At 35.7% G+C, this 20,991-nt stretch overlaps 1 protein-coding gene across 1 annotated transcript in view; it reads right to left on the minus strand.

The window, feature by feature from the left end:
• LOC113235847 (dual oxidase maturation factor 2) overlaps positions 1–20,991 on the minus strand; it is a 95,266-nt gene that overhangs the window by 55,296 nt on the left and 18,979 nt on the right. Inside the window, exon 2 of the mRNA XM_026471765.1 lies at positions 19,270–19,441. The gene's annotated coding sequence lies outside the window, so the exon portion shown is untranslated. The remainder of the gene's footprint in view (positions 1–19,269; positions 19,442–20,991) is intronic.

Genomic DNA, 20,991 nt, shown 5'->3' on the forward strand with positions numbered 1-20,991 from the left:
GAATCAGTAGTGGGAAGTAGCTCTTTATCTAGCAAAAAAAAATCATACAGTCAAATTGAGAACCTCCTCCTTTTCTTGAAGTCGATTAATAATATATATGCCACAACATAACAAGCCATATGACTTGTATGGCGCTACCAAAAGTGTAAAATCACAATAAAGAGTGCCATTTCTTTCTAGCTCTTAATTTTTGACCGCTTGTTTGTATTCCAATCTCGATATTATATTTAGAATGTTATAATTTACTTTATTTTTTTATTATTTTTATTAAAAAATAATCAGTTATCGAGTTCGTAGGTTTTCGCGATTGTTACACATTGGAAATGAAACTTTTTTTTGGATCTAAATCGCGTATACTTGTTTTTTCAAATAAATAAACGTTTTGGGCCCTTTGCGTGGGTCATGGTTGCGGAAGCTCACTAGGATTTCTTTTTTCACTAGGATTGCCACTAGGATTGTCTCGCTGTTGTGTCGTATGCGGTAAAGTCCCAACAATATTCTAAGTGCAATAGCGGTAGCAATAGCAATAGTTTTGACTGTCCGACTGTAAAATTCTGGATAAAGCAAATTAAGCACTGTATTATACTAACTTTGTTTTTAAATTCTCGTACTAACACACTATGGACATTTTTAATGGTCCGAAATAAAGAATTATATTATTTACGGGTCCCATGGTCACGGCTAACTTTATCGGATCGGATTTAGATCCGGAAAAATAGATTAATTTTTTAAGTTTTCTTTTCTTGTTAGTCCTCTCTGAATATAATAGAGTACACCTTCTATTTTCTTGCAATTCAAAGTACAAATACAGAGTGCATTACGATTTCTAAATTCAACGCACGAAGCGAGTATTACTATATGACCTATGCAATTTTCCTCGCCCCACATCCGGGTGTACTAAGATCTCAGCATTAGCAATGGCCTAGCTAGTCTCAAGGCGATCGTACGACCTCATTTAGTCTATAACAATCTTACAATGGACAGGATAATTTCACTTCCGTACACCTGTCCACTATACACATTTCGAAGCAGAGGAAATAGAGTAGAATAATAAAGAGACCATATTTGTACTTACAGAATGTATGTTTGATTTATTACAGCCTGTTGTTTGAAGGTCAAGTAATATATGTACATATACTACTTACTGTAATAAAAATTTTGTTATGAAAGGTAAAGAAAACGTATAATACGCTTTATACGAATAAAGAAAAACATATGAACAATTTTATTCGCGTTCAATTGCTTATTTCTATTTAAAATATTATATCACTTGGATCTTAATTCATGAAAGATTACGTTAAATCGCATGTGAGTACGGCCTACTTTTGAATATTTTTAAATATTGTTTTCATTACACAACAGAATAAATTTGAATTTTTAATTAAGAAGACTGTTTATATCAGTGAATGGCCTTCAGTGCATGAACAGGTTAATACTTCAACAGATAAAGGAGTTAATTGATGCCTTAATAAAGTACTCGGACTCATAAACTGCTATTTTTATTAAAACTAGTTAAATTATAAACATGTTAAATAATTTGCAGTTTAATGACTTGCTTACCTACAGTAAATGAATATTCCATGGAATGTTTAGGTAGGTTGACCTCGATGGGTTATTTTGCATAATTTAATATAACATAATTTAACTTAACCGAAAAGTATGGGTCGGAGGGTTTTGTAATCACGGGTTCAACGTGGCAAAGCAAAAAGTATAAGATTTATGTTTCAAGCTGTGGGCAGAGTACCTACTGCCACAGAGTATGCGGTTTTCAATCTAAAATAATTTGATCATCGTTTTTCAATATGTTTCAATTATTTGATCTAAGTCCTGCCTCCCATTTTGACATAAATTTAAAATGTATGAGAATTGTATTTCCTATCGCCGATGACGCATCAAAAGCCTACTGATAACCAGACTGGCATTATTACGAACAAGAAATGTAATGTGCCGAAAAACCAATAAAATAACTGGTTTTCATGATATTAGCTATGAAAGTTGTATTACTTGGTGGAAGTAAATAGAAAGGTTTTTTTTATAGCCACTTAAAACACATTCAAAGAGATAGATAGTATCACCATTTCGTCAATGTTCTTTTTCTTTACACAGTATAGAAAAAAAAAAAATGAAGAAATGTTTATTCGAAGTACAGTTGGTATAAGCTACAAACAGGGGTTGGGACTAGCCTAAGTAATTAAATACTTGAGCAGAGGCGACGCTCTTTCTTTTTCCACCTTCGACTACCTCGGTGGCCTAACGGTTTACATAGGGTGTTGGATGCGGCGGTCCCGGGTTCGATACCCGGTAGAACCAATTTTGGAAATTAACTTTTTTAAATTGGTTCTGGCCTGTGTGTTCTGGGAAGTGTCCCGGAGTAAATTCCGTTGCTCTGGTACTCATAGTAGCCTTTTTGTTTGCTTGTTCCCTGGTTTGAGATCAGGCAATTGGCGTGGTTATCACATATTAGACACATTTTTTATAGGACTGAATTAAAACGAAATATAAAGTAAGGGAGTTGTAAAATTTCCCGTTTTCAATTCGAGATATTGCGCTTTATGCACCTATGTCATTTGTCACACAGTTTCTACGTGGTTTCGACATAAGAAATTCCATAAAAATATTAACTTTAAAAAAATCGAATTAACAAAATGTTTTCTACCTCCACATTATATCAGATTTTTGAAATACAAAAAGTTATTACATATATATGAATTGGGAATACCCTTTTTTGTATTCTCCATACAGGCAGTCGCGAGTATTGTATACATGTTTCGGAATTCCCAACATTTGATGACATCCATATAGAGATCGTAAAGATTGCCTTTATATTGCAGCAGCTCCGGCAACCCACCCGGACGTGACTTAGTTGGACATTGTTTGTTGATTGCTTGTCGTTTCGTGTAGGTTTTCCGGTATTTATGACGCGTCAATGTGTATGTCACTTAGTAAGTTGATTGCTTATTTGCTCTTGAATCATTAATTAAATTATTTACGCTATATAATTCTAATGTCCACCTTATGAAATTGTATCGTTTCAAGTAATAAATATATTATTAAATTTGACCAGCAGAAGTTGGTCAAATTTAATAAAATGTTATTCATATTGTTTAAAAAAGAATTTTATTAAATTTGACCAGCTTGTGCTGTCTCGATTTTTTTCTTCCCTCATACTTATAAGAAACAGAGTCTAATAGCATAAAAATATAGTCAATTTTATTAATTTTGATTGAAAAATGTTTTATTACATTCGACCAACACTGGCTGTCCTGATTTTTTCGTCTCATGCAATAAAATAATTCCGACATGAAACTGAGTCGAGCACAAAAAAAACTAATTTTTATTTTTTAAGGACATCTTACGCTGTAAAAAATTGGTTATACCAAATTTGTTATAATTATTAATACAAAGATCGAACACTCAGAAAAAATTCCTTCGATCCGGTCGGATTCGAACCGACGTCTTCTTGCATACCGTGCCAGACGCTATACCAACTAAGCCACGTATTTGTATTAAGATCTTTGTATTAATAATTATAACAAACTAGTGGAGTAATTTCACAAAAAAAATTTAATTTATACCAAATTTGTTTTCACAAAAAAAGACTTAATAGTTCCTAAAACTGTTTACTTGTATCTTCTATAATTTCGGATTTCCCCCTCTTCTATAATTTCGGATTTCCCCCATACTGTCTCATTCAAAATCTACCTATTTTTGCCGCCAAGCAGAAATGTCAGCATTACTGTGTTCCGGTTTTGAAGGGTTAATGGTGCTGGTGAAATTACAGGCACATGGGACTTGTCAACTTATGTCTCAGGGTGACGGACGACGCAGTAGTAGTGCCGCTCAGATCATTGCAATTTAAGGCTCTGAGTGGTACTGTAACTGTTAAAGACAGGCGTGTAGCTTATCATCATGTGCACCACTTGTTCGTCCCGCCACTTGATGATATAAAAAAACTCTGTATATAATAAACTTTCGTTCACAAGAAATTTGCAAAAGCAATAAACATATATATTTTTTAAACTTTAAATTTTTAATAAATTTTAAATGTACATGTCAGTTCCATCGTATCCTAAACTATAGCTTACATTTCTGAGCAGCGCTGATGGAGAGCCGATTCAACAAATAATAAGTAACAGTCTTTTTTGTCCGTTTCGTGTGGAGGTTTTTCTAGTATACATTTATACATTTATAGCACCTGCGTATGTTGGGTTAATCAGCACGAAAAAAACATTGTTCGACCTATACATATATAGATATTACGAGCCGTGAGTGTGGCACCCACTTCGTAACCAGAATTTATATATTTATTATTACACTATCAAGGGGGTTCATGAAACTGATTAAAAATGTATGGTGTTGGAAACTAACTCCCTTTAGGCCAGAGTGGCGCAATGGCCGAAACTTTTTCCTAAGAGGAAACCTATGCAGAAGTAAAATGTGTAAGGGTCAGCAGTAAGGATAACAATAATGAGACAATTTTTCTCCCTGTTCCCATTGGGATAAGCAATAACATATCGAACAACATGATCATAGTTTTGTGAAAATGGCACCTAAAGATGTTTTTGATAGTTTCTACAATTTACTTGTGAAATGAAACTTTTACTGTTGTCACCTCAGGAATGATGAATTGTTGTGATTTATTACTATAATTCCCAAATAACAACAAGCAAAAGTTTTCATTTTTCAAGTAAATTTTAGAACAGATTATCAAAATCAACGAAAAAATCTTTAGGTGCCATTTTCGTAAAATTTCGATTATGATCGACACGTTATTGTTTATCAGTATCCGATTTATTAAGTTTGTATGTTAATGCCGTTGATTGTACAGTTGGACATTTGATATTGTCTCTGTAGTTATTTGTTTACTACAGTCTTCTTGTACCTACACCAACGTGCAAATATTGAAAGATACAATTGGCCGGTACGTATCATGCTACTTAATTTCCCAAGGGATAAATCGAACCCAGTCTTATGTGAGTTCCGAGTCCTATGCACTCGTATAACATGTGACTTCACTATGCATACCGCAGAAAGGGGATTCATTTTGTGTTAAACTAGTTAGTATACAATGTCTTCTATAGTAAAATTGTGCCACAGTGTAGAGACAAAATACCGTGGAGCTAATGTATCGACATGGTACAAAATAAGATACAGATACAGATACAGTATATAAAATCTTGATTCTGCCCTTGGGAGGATGGGCATTATGGGAAGCCTTATTTGTATATGGTAACACTTTGTACTTATTTTGTGGTAAAAATTGCAGACGGCGTAATCTCTGTAATTTCCTAGTAAAACAAGTAATCTGAGTATTCAATTAATACTCGTGAACAGTCCCATATTTTTTTACATAAGTTTTGTTTATAGTGACTCTCCCTATCTGCACAGGTACCTACTCAGTCAGGTCCTGACTCCAGATCAGCCCGTTTGCACAGCTATGAAAAGGTTAGTGCCTTAGGTGAGCTGCCCCGGGTCTACGTACAGTACCCTCCTTATTTTCCAGATACGTACCGGGGCTGTATGCACGCTTACTTCCTATTGCGCATTACTCATGAACAGACAGAAGGATCCTTTTTATTTATTAAAATTACAACCATAAGGAAACACCAACAAGCGCCAATACAGATAAAATATATTTTGACGCCGAGACTGACTTTTGAGCGGTTACTTTTTCACAATGTATGTTTTTAGAGCTAATTTAAGGTATATTTTTCTTTTTCAATTTTTATTGAATTGATATTCAATTACTTTTTGTGAAATTACTCCACTAGTTTGTTATAATTATTAATATATCACAACTTCCCTCATACTTATAAGAAACAGAGTCTAATAGCATAAAAATATAGTCAATTTTATTAATTTTGATTGAAAAATGTTTTATTACATTCGACCAACACTGTCCTGATTTTTTCGTCTCATGCAATAAAATAATTCCGACATGAAATTGAGTCGATTAGCACAAAAAAAAAATTTATTTTTTAAGGACAACTTACGCTGTAAAAAATTGGCTATACCAAATTTGTTATAATTATTAATACAAAGATCGAACACTCAGAAAAAACACTCTGAAAAAATTCCTTCTATCCGGCCGGATTCGAACCGACACGCGACGTCTTCTAGCTTACCGTGGCAGACGCTATACCAACTAAGCCACGGAACGAACCAGCGGACCTCACGAATTTTTCTATGTGCTTGCATCGTGTCTTTGTATTTGGTTTTTCAACGACTTTTTAGTCGTAGCGTCATAAATGAGAAATCTATGAGAGATTTATCACCCAGTTAGTACCTTTACAGCTACCAGTCCTGGCGAGAGATGTCGCTATTCGCTGTATTTTAATTTTTTATTGAATTGATATTCAATTATTTTTTGTGAAATTACTCCACAAGTTTGTTATTATTATTAATACAAATATCAAACACTTAGAAAAAATTCCTTCGATCCGGCCGAATTCGAACCGACGTCTTCTTGCTTACCGTGCTAGACGCTATACTAACTAAGCCACGGAACGAATCAGCGGACCTCACGAATTTTTCTATGTGCTTGCGTCGTGTCTTTGTATTTGGTTTTTCAACGACTTTTATTATATTATGTTATATTTTCCTTATTGTGACTTATGTACACGTGTAAATGTCTTTTGTTGAGATTTAAAGACTGTAACATCGAAATAACACGCTGACCTATGTGGATATCTTTGGTAATTGACTATGTAATCAAGATGTTGAGTATAGCGACTCGAGTCGTACGCGTGTGACGTTGCTAGTTGATTGGCAAATGCTCATTATTAAAATAATAAATAAACTACGAAATAATTTTAGCGCTATAACTTACACGTTATCAGTCTGTTGTAGGTATTTGCCAAAACATTATTGAAAACTTGGGACGTTTTCAATTTGGATCACGAACTAAAAATTAACGTGATCGTTAATTCTAAATATCTTTATTTCTGTATTTAAGGAGTCATGATACCCTAATGGTTTGACCTACCGCCTCTCTGAAGCAGAGGCCGTGGGTTCGAATCCGGGATCGCACCTCTGAGTTCCTTGGAATTTATGTGCGAAATTTAATTCGAAGTTTACCATTAGCTTTTCGGTTGAGGAAAACATCGTGATGATGAAACCTGTACGTCGAAGAAGGTTCACAACCCTCGGAAAATCTGTGAAGTCCCCAACTCGCATTGGACAGCGTGACGGACTATGGCTTAATCCCTCGCCTGAGAGGAGACCCGTGTCCAGCAGTGAGACGTATAAATGAGTTGATGATGATCTTTATTTCATAGATATGCAGCTGCTCATTCAAAAGGAAGACAGCAATGAGAAGAATGAGGAATAAACTCTACAGAGGTAGCTATTTGTAAATATGTATACATTTAAAACGTTACCCAATCTCCAAAAATTCTATGAAAATAAGTTATTTATGTAATTTTAAAACGAGGATGTTTGTTATCCTACTTTTCGTCTTGAACCTTAACCTTTGTATAGATTTTATAATACCTATTACGGGTAATTCATCAAAACCAGTTGACATTTAAAACTTTTTGTTCACAGTCCATTACAGATTGTCTAGCCAGGAAAAGAATTTTTTTGGAATCATTTTTATGATTTTATTAATAAAGAGTATTTATAATGACATTCGTCTAACCTTTAAGAATTTATCGGGAAATGCCATTATAATTCCTTTGAGAGAAAATAAAAGAAATTTTATGTACCTTTTTTATGTTTTACATAAACATTAGAGTGGTATCGAGTTTTTAGGTTTTCTCGATGGCTGCACATTTAAATTATTTTCTCGTATCCAAATCGCGTATATTTCTTTTTTCAAACAAATTAATGTTTCTTGCTCTTTACAGATCCCTTGGCCATAAGTTTAATATTTTGTTTTGTTCGTTTAAATGTAAATTCAAGCCTCTTTGATACTTATTAACTTAACGCTGGCTTGTCTAAAAATGTTAGGCTATAGCTGTTCGTTGTTGAACATGTATGTAGGTTTCCCTAATTTACGTCATATCTTTCGATGCTAATCTGTCTGATAATACTTCTCGCGACTACTTACGCTTGCTGGCTTGTAATGTTTGATTTTGTTAATTAAATACATAGTTTTTCTTTTTACTTACCTAACGCTCTAAAAAACTTTGTTCAAACACACTAAGTCACTTTGAAGCGCCGAACAAAGTGAGTTAACACATCTGTTTGGTTAACACGTTTAGAAATAAGCCATTATGTCACCTGCTTGGCGACTTGGTGCAATGGTTTAGCGGGGCTTGTACAAAGAAAGTGCAGGTAAAATCGTGCTTCGGCGTCGGCGCAGCTCTCGCATTGCGCAAGACAGTTTCTCCAGCGCTTCTCAGATACAGGATTCAGACGTGAAGATAGGTTTCAAATAAGTAGTATTGTCAAAGGTACTTATAGTTATTAGTATATAGATATGTGTATGAGAGATATAAAGGTCTCACAGGATTACCCTGGCGTTCTCCATGGTTTCTTGGAAAGCGTATTTCCGTTTGCGTGTTAATTTGCTGACGGTGTCATTCCGAAACATAGAGAAACAGAGTAAATTGAACGTACAATTTGTATGTTTTGGAATGATGTTAAACATTCAATACATACATCAAGTGGACATGCAAACGGAAGTAGTCTCCTGGGAATCAATGACATAACCAAGCGGGAATCGTCCTTATATCATTCAACTGCCTCCGTGGCCGAACGATTACCATACCGGACTGCCACGCAGAGGTCCCCGGGTTCGATTCCCGGGCCGGGAGAAATATTTGTATGGCCTACATTTATTTCTCTCGTGAGTTTGGGTGTAATTTGTGGTTGTCTATGTGTGTGTCCATGGCACCCGCGACACAGGGTTTCCCTAGTGCGGGGCTATGTTGAGTGTGTGCGTTATTTATTTATTTATTATTTATTATCTTATTGTCAATTCCATAGAGTAACTAATAAATATATTACATCGAATCGTATCTAACTTCGAAACTATTCTGTTCCGTAAGAAGGGTATTATGCCATAGTCCACCATTTCAATTATCATTATTATTATAATAATTTTATCTTTATTTTCATACTGCTTGCTGTAGAAATAGCACTAAGGTTTGCAACAATAAAATCTATAGAATTATTTACATAATACATTGACAGTACGACGCTAAATGCCGTTACTAAGCAATATTTATGAGGTAATCGATCGTAAAAAAATTGCTTAACGTTATCTGTTTTGCGAGAAATACCTCGCAATTTTGGATATCAGTATACACAAACTATGTATTTACAACATATATGAACTACATGAATGGCGAAATGTAAAATACATGTATAATGTACTACCTCATTTGTGTTTTATGTGGTAGGTATATAAAGTTTCTTTTCCCAAGAAATTATGCAACGTTCTTACAAACAGTACAAATTTTAATGAGTCTGTCTAATTATGCCGTACATAACAAATCAAATGGTGTTTTCTTAGCATATAATGTACATTGCTGTAATATCTTTCAATATACTACAAAGGGATGACGCAAATATATTTATTTTTATCTGCTCAGAACATCTATTGATTACTTAATGGACTTGTAAAGAGCCCGATACGTTGGTTTGTTTGAAAAAACAAATATACGCGATTTAAATCCCGAAAAATAGTTTCATTTCATATACTTAATATCAATTTAGCAGTATTTTATTTTAACAGTTACATAATTGTAAAAATAAAATACTCCTTTTTGAAAAATTCAAAATTATAGATCATTACTAACAAATTCTTTCTATCTATTTATAGCAAAGGAAGTAAATCGGTGATCTGTGATATGCCACATGTGATTATACGTCAAAAGTGCTTTTATTACATGAAAGTCATAAAAATAGTACTGCATGAAACAAATTATGTGAAACTTTACAAGTTTCCTATTTAAACATAAAAAAAATATCGACTAATTTCGTCACAACTTCGCTTTCTCATCTTTCATATCGCGTGACGCTGCGTTTTAACCTGTAGGTTACGTGCATTACTTCCGCGGTTGATCTTTACGTCTGCGCATATTTTATTACATCTATGTAATATGTATCGTACTTTGCCTTCAATATTACTATCAAATACAATGTTTTATAACTATAAAATAATTTTTGACTTAGAACAATTTTTGTAACAAAATGATATGTAAATGAATACACTTAACACATCGCACATGAAACCAAAAACTGTCGTAATTCATAGTTGTGGAATTGAGAAAACACGATTTGAAAATTAAAAAAAAAATCGGATTGGATCTTATCGCGAATAATGTGATTATTTTTATTTATACATAATATTTAGTTATCCGTTTATAAACGAGAATATATATTTATTGGTTTCATTCAATAACTTTTTAAACTAATCGTGTTTTCTTAATTCCAAAATGTTGAGTTACAACATATTTGGTTTCATGTGCGATTTGTACTGTACCTAACTATGAATAATTATGAATCTTCTAATTAAGACCGGCTATAGCTTTTTTACTGTGTTGAGGTGGAACCATCATGTCGCACCTATGGTGAAACGTAGTCTTATTGCACTAAAATATTAGTTGGCCGTTTTTATTTTTGTTTTGTTTAAATTATCGTATTTAAGGGAATGTTGGTTTAGGTATAAAAAATGTGGAAAAGCCCTAACAAAGAAATTTATATACAAAAACAGAGACACATGATGAATTACGTTATTTTGCCATATAGATTATTTATAGTATAACATTTAAAAGCTCTCCAAATTTACTTAATAGCCCTGTAACCAAAAATTAAAATTTTCTGCCATTTTTTGCAAATTTACGTTAAGTCACTAGAGTTTTCTTATAGATTCACTAGAGGTGTATGCCAGATGTGTGAGACTCTCTATCCGGCCGCGCGGCACTGCCAATAACCGCGGTTTCCGTCGCCTCCTTAAATAATCATTCGGCACGCATAAAGACACCCTTTCCAGTATACTATGGTTAAAAATTGACCCAATAATTTGAGCTAATGCGAAGTCGCGACGTACTTCTAGTCTATTATAACCAACCAAGCCGAGTACAAACAAACTTGGATACATGAGTGGATAAAAGGGATAAACGCCATATATTCTTGCATATAAATGCCATGTAAATTTATTTTGAATGCGCTCTAACATAATTTTGTACTTTGTTTCATGAGGCGACCAGATAACTGCATTGCATTCCATGCGGCTCCTTACAAGGGCATCATGTAATGATTTTATGGAACTAATTTTGTTAAAGCACCGAGTCTGCTTCAACACGAAGCTAAGGTTCCTGTAGGCCTTTTTACAAACATTGACTATATGGTCTCGAAAAGTCAGCTGGACTGCAAGTAGAACCCCTAGATCGTGTACCTTTGAAACCTTTTACGTCGGAACTGTGTTTATGTTATATTCGTATTGGATAGGTGTCCGAGCACGACCGAATGTTATCAGAGAACACTTTGCCTCATTAAAAAACAGATTGTTGTCGTGACTCCACTGAACAACCCTGTCTATATCTCCTTGTAAGTTTTCACAATCTCGTCCATCTTTTACAGCCAACAGTAACTTTAAGTCGTCCACATATAGCAGACAAATGGCAAGATGAACACTGGGTAGGTCATTAATCATTGTAATGAATTCAAACGACCCAAATTGCTACCCTGACTAACGCCTGATCCCGCACCGTAAGTCTCTGATTCATGTCTTTCATAATTTACGTATTTTTGCCTATTGCTCATGTAAGTGGAAAAAAACATAAGCAAGTGTGGAGTGAACTCTATGCGTGATGGCTTCGTCAATAAGATGTCATTGTCGATCGATTAGAATGCTTTTTTAAAATCAAAGTATACGGGATCACGTATGACATGAAATTCAGCAGATTTGAATTGGTACTTCTGTCTGGTCGAAAACCGTGTTGAAAGTCCGAAAATGAATTTATTTGCTCCTAAATACGCTTTTGTTTAGCCGACTCGAATACTTTGGCCGGCGTCGATAGTACTGCGACTGGCCGATAATCACTCACATTCGAACTTGCAGTGCTACTCAGAGCTTTAAATCACAAAGATCTGAGGGGCACTACCACTGCGCTCGACACCCTGAGATATAAGTTGACAAGTCCCATGTGCCTGTAATTTCACCAGTACCCTTACCCTTCGAAATTGGAACGCACTAATTTTCACATTACTGTTTGGCGGCAGAAATAGGTAAGGAACTTCTCTGGATGAATTCTTTCAAAAGGAGCTCTATTGCTACTAGGCTGTGTCGAGACCTTCTCGAAGATTCTGACCATCTTCGTTCAGTGGTTAGTCTGTTTATACCCGGGTCAGCATTTTTTTAATTCGTGTTTTTGTGTTTTTATACCGTTTATTCTTATTACTTTGGCCTGGCCTTTTTTAAGGACACATCTATCTGGTTGGATGTTACGCACGTCGAGGTTACCTTTCCCTATTTATTTATACAAACACGTTAACGTTAGGTACCCCCGCCATAACGGTTGATTTACTACTTATCACATATAAACAACAATCGATCAGTGCTCACCGAATATATTAAGACGCTATGAATATTTATGTACTACAGAAATAATTAATCATGTCTCAAATACTTTTGTATTATATTTGTTATAATTAAATTTCGAAGGAATGCGGATACAAAACTGAAAAGTTTCATTTATTTCGAAAATTGCATGAAATTCTACTAATACTGCCACCTTACCTATTTTTGCCGCCAAGAGTGCAGTAATGTGAGCATTACTGCATTCCGGTTTAGAAGAGTAAGGGTGCTGGTGAAATTATAGGCACATGGGACTCGTCAATTTATGTCTCAGGGTGACGGTCACAGTGGCAGTGCCTGCAAGATCTTTGCGATTTAAAGCTCTGAATGGCACTGCAACTGTTGTGGATAGGCGTGTAGCTTACCATCAGGCGCACGACTTGGTCGTCTCGTCACTTGGTATTATAAAAAAATAGTCAAACGTGTTTTTCATGTTTTTTGTTGATTCATGACTCTAATAAAACGCAGGCTAAGCGAAGTTTATATAATATTACATTCGTTGCTAGTCGTTACGATATGGCACATTACGAGTATATTAAACAAAATGAGACACTAATTTTCGCATAGTACTTGTTTTAACTAGATCTAGTACTATGCGAAAATTAGTTAAACATAGAAATTACTCAAGAAACTTCTTGCAGTTGTACGTGAAAAAACTAAAGTCAAAGAATGCCTAGAACATTCCTAACGTTATGTAAAATTGACTGTTATCGGTGTTTTCTAGAAATTGTAATCACTCCCGCATCGGTCTGTCCTAGTACCCGTATACCGTTTGTGTTAATGACACTTTCTTGCCAAAATGGGCTTATTGCGTAACGGCACAAAAGCATACCACTAAATGGTACCTAGTAGAAAATATCATACGTGACACTGCATTCTTAGGCCACTTAACTTATTCATCGAAAGACAAGGAAAAGTTTTTACTACTGTAAAAATCAGTTACGCGTGTTATGTATACAATTGCACCCTGAATTGAACGCGCTATTATCGTAGTAGGTACTTTGCTATTATATTGTCAGAAGAATAAATTAGCTGTGTAAATTCAGCGGTCCATGCAGCAATAAATAAAATATACTGTATATGTGTTCGAATAACAGCCTAGACGATTTCTTGTCACTCATGCCCTAGTGGCAGCGAACGTGTAAACATTCCTTGGTATGTGTATGTGAAGCCTCTACATTTTGTTAGACTTGTTCCATGTTTAGTATAATGTAATACACTAAATCAACTGATTTCTGCATATTAATAAAACCATTTGCTTATGACAGTATTTGCCATTTATTTGGCATAAATTCCTCACACACAAATTTAGTTACTATTAGTAGTGGTAGGGCTCCTTGTGAGAGTTCGTTCGGAGAAGTACTGCCATCTTACCTATTTCTGCTTCCAAACAGTAATGTGACCGTTACTGCGTTTCGGTTTAGAAGGGTAAGGATACCGGTAAAACTAACAACAATCGATCAGTGCTCACCGAATATATTAAGACGCTATGAATATTTATGTACTACAGAAATAATTAATCATGTCTCAAATTCAAAATTGTTATAATTAAATTTCGAAGGAATGCGGATACAAAACTGAAAAGTTTCATTTATTTCGAAAATTGCATGAAATTCTACTAATACTGCCACCTTATCTATTTTTGCCGCCAAGCAGTAATGTACGCATTACTGCATTCCGGTTTAGAAGAGTAAGGGTGCTGGTGAAATTATAGGCACATGGGACTTGTCAATTTATGCCTCAGGGTGACGGGCGCTGTGGCAGTCCCGCCCCCAGATCTTTGCGATTTAAAGCTCTGAGCGACACTGCATCTGTTGTGGACAGACGTGTCGCTTACCACCAGGCGACCACTTGTTTGTCAAAAATAACAATAATAAAAAAAATTATGTGTTGTGTCATTCGTCATAGTTTATCGAAACGACTGTCTATATTATATGATAATGCGTCAAAGTAATAGTCGTTTGTTATATAAGCTGCTTTGTATGGGAAATACGTTATCACGTATGTGCTGTGACAGCGATGTAGTAGGATTGGCAGTTTCTCTTATTGCGCATTGCTCGCGTGTGTAGGAATGCTTTTAGAAAATAATTTGAATTTTTATAAAGTACCATGAATAATAAGTCTTCGGTGATGTCTGACAACATCGTAGCTTACCATGTGTTTTGTACATAGCAACTAAAAGACTTTTTCAAGAGCCTAATGCAATGTATTAGCTTGTATCTTTATTGTAGTTTCATTTGCCAAACTTAACACTATGGCATAAACTCTAACCGAAAAGCCTTGGCCGAACAGGGGCCTTACCAGGAACTCTTATTACGATTCAGCTTAGGACCTAAAATGAATCGTAGTGAGACAGCGCTACGTGAAGTGTATATCACCATCCCGCTTTGTTGTCGTTGCGAACCTATACTGAACTGTAATAAGAGTTCAAGTTAAGGCGCCTGTGGGCTTTTAAATTCTGATGTGGATAACATTGATGTAGATGATCTATACAAACATAATCCTAAACTTTCTGTCCTTATGTTCTATTATGTCTTCGACGATTGATTATTAACCAACTCAGAGTTAATAACACCGGAAAGATAATAGAACTAACTAGTGTTTCATTACCATAAGGACACAGGATGTTCCACGGTTATGGGCAGTCATTCGTGTGTGTAATGTTAGATGCGCAGTCGCAAGGTTAGTGATTAGCGTATTTTCAGGTTCGGCTTTGGTCAACCTTCCGGCTTTAAGTACTTTATCTCGTATAATTAATTATAAACTAGTTTCGGATGGCATACTCGCGTATTCTGACTGCACTACCATATCATAAATCCATGACAAAAAACATTCAAAACAAGTACAAGAACTAGAAAAGAGATAAAAATAAAAATCTTTCGATCTGCTCAGTACTTTATGGTACCAAAAAGATCTTTACATCTATCATTGAATAAGATACAAATTGCGCAGTTTTAGAAAAGAACATTACTTTTTATTCAAATCTTTTGTTTATTTCGAAAAAACACTCATTGTGTTTCAGTCAAACATTAATGTTATGACTTCCTGCACTACAGCATATAGCCGAGGTCGCCATCTGATGTTAATGTGAAGATTTTATATTCACTGGGTAGTAATTACATGCCATTTGATTCTAGCTTGAGGCCATTTTTAAGTAATGGCCTCACGTTAAAACAAAGAAAAGTTGATAGATGTATGAGATAATGTAAAGTAATTAAAAATTTAAATAAAACTGTAGCGGCGAAAATTCTTCACCTAAAAGATAAGTAAATATAAAAAAGATTCATATTACAAGTTGGAGCTAATCATATCAAGGAATAATACTAAGTAATAACTCTCAAAAATAGTATTTTTGAAAATGTTCGTTTCTGTTATATCACGTAAAACTGCTATAATTTGTCTTGTAACTTTGATGGCACCATAGATTGTTTTAGAATACATTTAATACTGCGAAGATAATTAAGGCCAGGTTATGTGTGACCAATCTTATGTGCTTCCTGATTATCTTATTATTTACTAGCAATAGTGCTCCTTGTGAAAGAGTTCGTCCAGGGTAGTGCTGCCACCCTACCTATTTCTGCCGCCAAGCAGTAATGTCAGCATTGCTGTGTTCCTGTTTTGAAGGTTAAGGGTGCTCGTGAAATTATAGGCACACGGGACTTGTCAATTTATGGTATGACTTCTTTTTAGTTTCGCGATATTTCGGAACGGTTGTACGCTCCATGGTCACATCATGACAGCTTTAAGAGCAGACATATCTCTTCCTTCTTGCGCTGTTGACGACTACTATCTTCATCGCGATTTCATGTGGTGTTACCATTGTTACTCACTTTTTTCACACAAACCTCACTCACTGTATCCCCACGCGAAACTGAACTCGAGGTGTTTTTGTTTTTATTACTGCATGCACTAAGGACTACCGAGAAAATAAAAAGAAGTCATACCGTGGTAAGAAACCTGAAATTAGTGATAATCATTTCTCAACTTATGTCTCAGGGTGACGGGTGTAGTGGCAGTGCACTTCAGATCTTTGCGATTTAAAGCGCTGAGTGGCGCATCAGACGCGCGACTTGTTCGTCCCGTCACAATATTAATATAATAATATAATATAATATTAATATTAAAAAAATCTTTAGGTGCGGACTTAAGTCCCTAGGAAATGTCTATTATTTAAGATAACAACGCACACACTCAACATAATCCCGCATTAGGGAAACCCTGGGTCGCGGGTGCCATGGACACATACATAGTCAACCACAAATGACGTCCAAACTCACGAGAGAAATAAATGTAGGTCATACAAATATTTCTCCCGGCCCGGGAATCGAACCTGCGACCTCTGCGTGGCAGTCCGGCATGATAACCGTTTGTCCACGGAGGCACTTAAATTCAATAAAATAAATATGGAAATATTGCAATCCCAAATTAACTATTTATAGTAATTACTTTAAGTTAAATACGTAAATTAATTGTGGCGTTTTCAGTTGTACAATGAATACAAATGCGATCTGTTGTGCATATTTTTATGATAGTATTTTTTTATTCTATTTTATTAGGTATATATATACAAAAACAGCAAGTACAAAGCTAGTAACAAACAGTCTTATTATTAATTTATACATAATTATATACCACCAACGATATCATCCACCAATTACTACGTATATCTTACTTAATTGTTTAAAACAAAGTGTAGAGTCTACGTGGACAAGTTCATTGGCAAAGCTAGTATTATAAAATTGTTTGATAGACTTTCTAGCACTCTTACTTAAATTGCTAATGTCCCAATGCAATATTTACAAAGTATATTTTACTTGATTCTAAGAAATATGTGTCGAATTCCATTAGCCACGTTGCGTTCTATTGCGTTGTCACCTAAGGTCACCGGACGACGGACAGAATGTTCGCCAATATGTGACCGATGTTATGAGTGGATACATTTGTTAACACGTTCTACCAAAATATCTAATATAATAGTGTTAAGTTTGCCTAAAAATAAAAATACTGTAAGTATTTAGGCTTTTTTATGAAGCTTCTAAACAATGCGTGTTACTGACACATATTCAACTTGGGATTTCCAATGCATAAAAACAAAGAAAGAATTGAGTATTCATAAATAAAACATTCTTCACATTTCCATTCTACATTGACACCTTGGTAAAAATTACCATTTAGTACTTATACCGTCATGATCACAAGCGAGCGCTGCCGCAATTTGCCGCAAAAATGAAACAAAGGCGCGTCAACAATGACGACCTTGCTGCGCTCAATTGCAGCACTCGACACGACGTGAAAGCTAACTTTCTTCATGCGATCGGAAACTGTGTTCAATTAAGCAAGGAATTATAATCGAATAAATCTTAATTTTTTTGTGACTTTATATTATGATTGCCTATATATTTCATCCATTGGCATTTAATATCCGTTGCCTTGATAATTTTTTTTTGCGGATTGGTATGCGCCGTGGAATGCAGAAAGGGCAATCGCATTACTTACGCTTTCGCGTTCCCGAGGTGTGACGTTGGGCGGTGGCGGTGGCGTGCGGTGGGGCTATACGACTACGGCTGTAGTGTTGAGTGAGTCCGGTGTCAGGGTTCCGTGCTTGTCTGTTGACACTTTCACCGCACTCGGGCCATACCAGAATTTACGTCATTGCCGCCGGCGCAATTATATCATCACGAAATCAGCTGCTGGATAAGTGGCCCATTGGGTTTAGAGGTCTCTTTTGTCTTAGTATATTTATACTTTTCTGTAGTATTAGTTATTAGTAAGTTGATTCATCGTAATAATTTGAATGAATATTAACTCTGTACAAGCAAAATAGGCGCCTTGACGTCGAGTTGCGGACACCAGCCCGTTACACCAAGTACCAAGTACTCTTTATGGGGTATAAGACTTTCTCAAATATTATCATGGATTAAATGTCATTGACACGCAAACTTTGCATCATTTCCCAGTTGGTTAAATGTATTTGGTTCGTTATTTAGCTGCAACTTGCGGACATTGTTTTTGCGGTTTTGTTTACTCGTGCGTTATCCGCGATTTGTAACGGTGCAAGCTTTTATGACATACTATGACGTTGAGTAACTCTAGAAGTCAATTCACGTGTGTCGAAGTAAATTATGCTAGTTATTTCATAATAACAAACAATATGTTTTACATACACATTCAGTTGATTCGCTTTGATGAGTATTGAGCACATCTTGCAAAATGGGAGATGTTAAATATTTCGGATGTGGGTGATGTGGCTCTGGGTTTACGAACCACGTTAGTTACATTGTGTTAAGTGACCAATTGACCTCAACTAGCTGAAGTTTAAAACCTGAATTGCGCGATCGTAAGCGGGTGGCGACCTCCTCGAAATTGTTGTTATCTTATGCCATTTCGTGTGACAGAACGAACAAGTTGTACGCCTGGTGGTAAAGCTGTTTATAACAGTTGCAGCGTTATTCAGAGCTTTAAATCACAAAGATCTGAAAGGCACTGCCACTGCGCTCGTCACCCTGAGACATAAGTTGAAAAGTCCCGTGGGCCTGTAATTTCATCAGCACCCTTAACTCTTCAAAATCGAAACCCAGTAGTAGTTTAGCGGCAAAAATAGGTAAGGTGGCAGTACTTCCCTGAACAAACTCTTTCACAAGGAGCTTTACTCCACCACTACACTATTCCACTTGTCTGATGTCTACTTAATTTTGTTAATATGAATGTACTTAAAAAAAATTTTAACGTAAAGAACTTACCCGATTTTCAAAATGATCTTGTACTTTTCTCTTTTCATTTCCACGTGTTTGCTCAAAACGTTTCACTGTTCATTACACAAGACATATTGAAGTTTTCACACAGTGTCATTTGTTACATAAACACAGTATCACTCAGAGAATCCACACTGTCTCTGTCTCATGACTCTACGACCTGTAACAAACATAAAAGTTACATTTAGTGACGGACATAACACATTACATAGTATGAAAGCGAAGTGAAATAGCATAGTGAAACTATTTATACATAACATAGTTAAAATTGATGTCGTTTGTTTTCACGATTTTATGTAAAAGTGTAACAGATTTTTTGATAGTATACGCTTCACTATAGTACTGGCACGCTATGATGGCCGTTTTGACGTTTGTCTGCTCATCAAGTATTGTATTAATTCATACTACGTTGAAGGAGCTAATTGATGTACATAAATAGTGATGTGCAGTAAAATTTATGGATGTATAATTTTACGACACAACTTTTGTTTTTCGAAATTCGAAATTTAACAAAATGAAATATAATACAATCGTCACTTATAGGATCGCTGTCCAGCACAACTCCTATCTCCGGCAAACTCACGTCAAAGCTCAATGCAAAACAAAGCAGTTTCGAATTGACGATATCTTAAGTAAACATTTTTATTTTCGATTTATTAAAACTTTTTAATTAGCTACCACGTGAAATAATAGTTATAAATCTAAAAACTTATAGTGCGACTCGCATTTGATTATATTATTTTCGTTAATGAATTGAGATTTTACGTCACTATTGTAATCTGTCAAAACGGCCATCATAGCGTGCCGGTATTGTAAATATAAACACGGGAACCGTGTATTAAGAAATTTGTGAATCATGTACATTGACCTACCAACAAATGGACGTCGGGTCTAATACAAAAACCACGAAAAAAATGTCCGAAGTTAACCTATACATACGTACTGACATGTAACGAAACATAAAAAATCTAAAACATTTAATTTAAATTGTAACGTCATTGCAGTACTGCCTAATTTTTTATTTTTATTTTTTTTTTTTATTGTGACTCGGCAAAATGACTGCACCGCGCCTGATGGAAAGTGCAAATACAGTCCAGAGATGAGAGTAACGGATGGAAAACACAAATATCTTCACTCCGTCACTATCATTTTGCCGGTCTGGCCAAATGCTTCTTCACACTACGTTTGAAGGACCCGATGTTATAGAGGGGAGGGAATACATGCGCCGGGAGTTGGTTCCACAATTTGATGGTTCGGCATAAAAACGAATTGCCAAACTTTTTAGTGCGGGACGGTATTGAACTGACCGTCCAACTGTGGCAACGCAGTCCGGCACGGGTGGTCCGCTGATGGAAAGGAGAGGAAGGGACAAGGTTGAATAACTCTTCAGAGCACTCACCGTGGTACAGACGATAGAATACGCTAAGAGACGCTATATCTCTGCGAAGCTGTAACGACTCCGCATGCTCAGTTACATGAGGATCGTTGACAACACGGAAGGCGTAGCGCTGCAGTCCATCTAGGGCATCGAGCAAGTACTTGGCAGAGCCGTCCCAAAGGTGCGAACAGTACTCCATGCTGCTTCGGACCTGAGCTTTATACAACAGGTATCGCAGCTCTGGAGTAAAAAATCGGTGCACCTTGTTCAGGATGCCAAGCTTGCGCGACGCGGTACAGATGACGCTCTCTATATAGTCTTTGTTGCTCATG

Source organism: Hyposmocoma kahamanoa, unplaced genomic scaffold, assembly GCF_003589595.1.
Source record: "Hyposmocoma kahamanoa isolate Upper Pololo Valley unplaced genomic scaffold, ASM358959v1 88, whole genome shotgun sequence".
Classification (NCBI taxonomy): Eukaryota; Metazoa; Arthropoda; class Insecta; order Lepidoptera; family Cosmopterigidae; genus Hyposmocoma; species Hyposmocoma kahamanoa.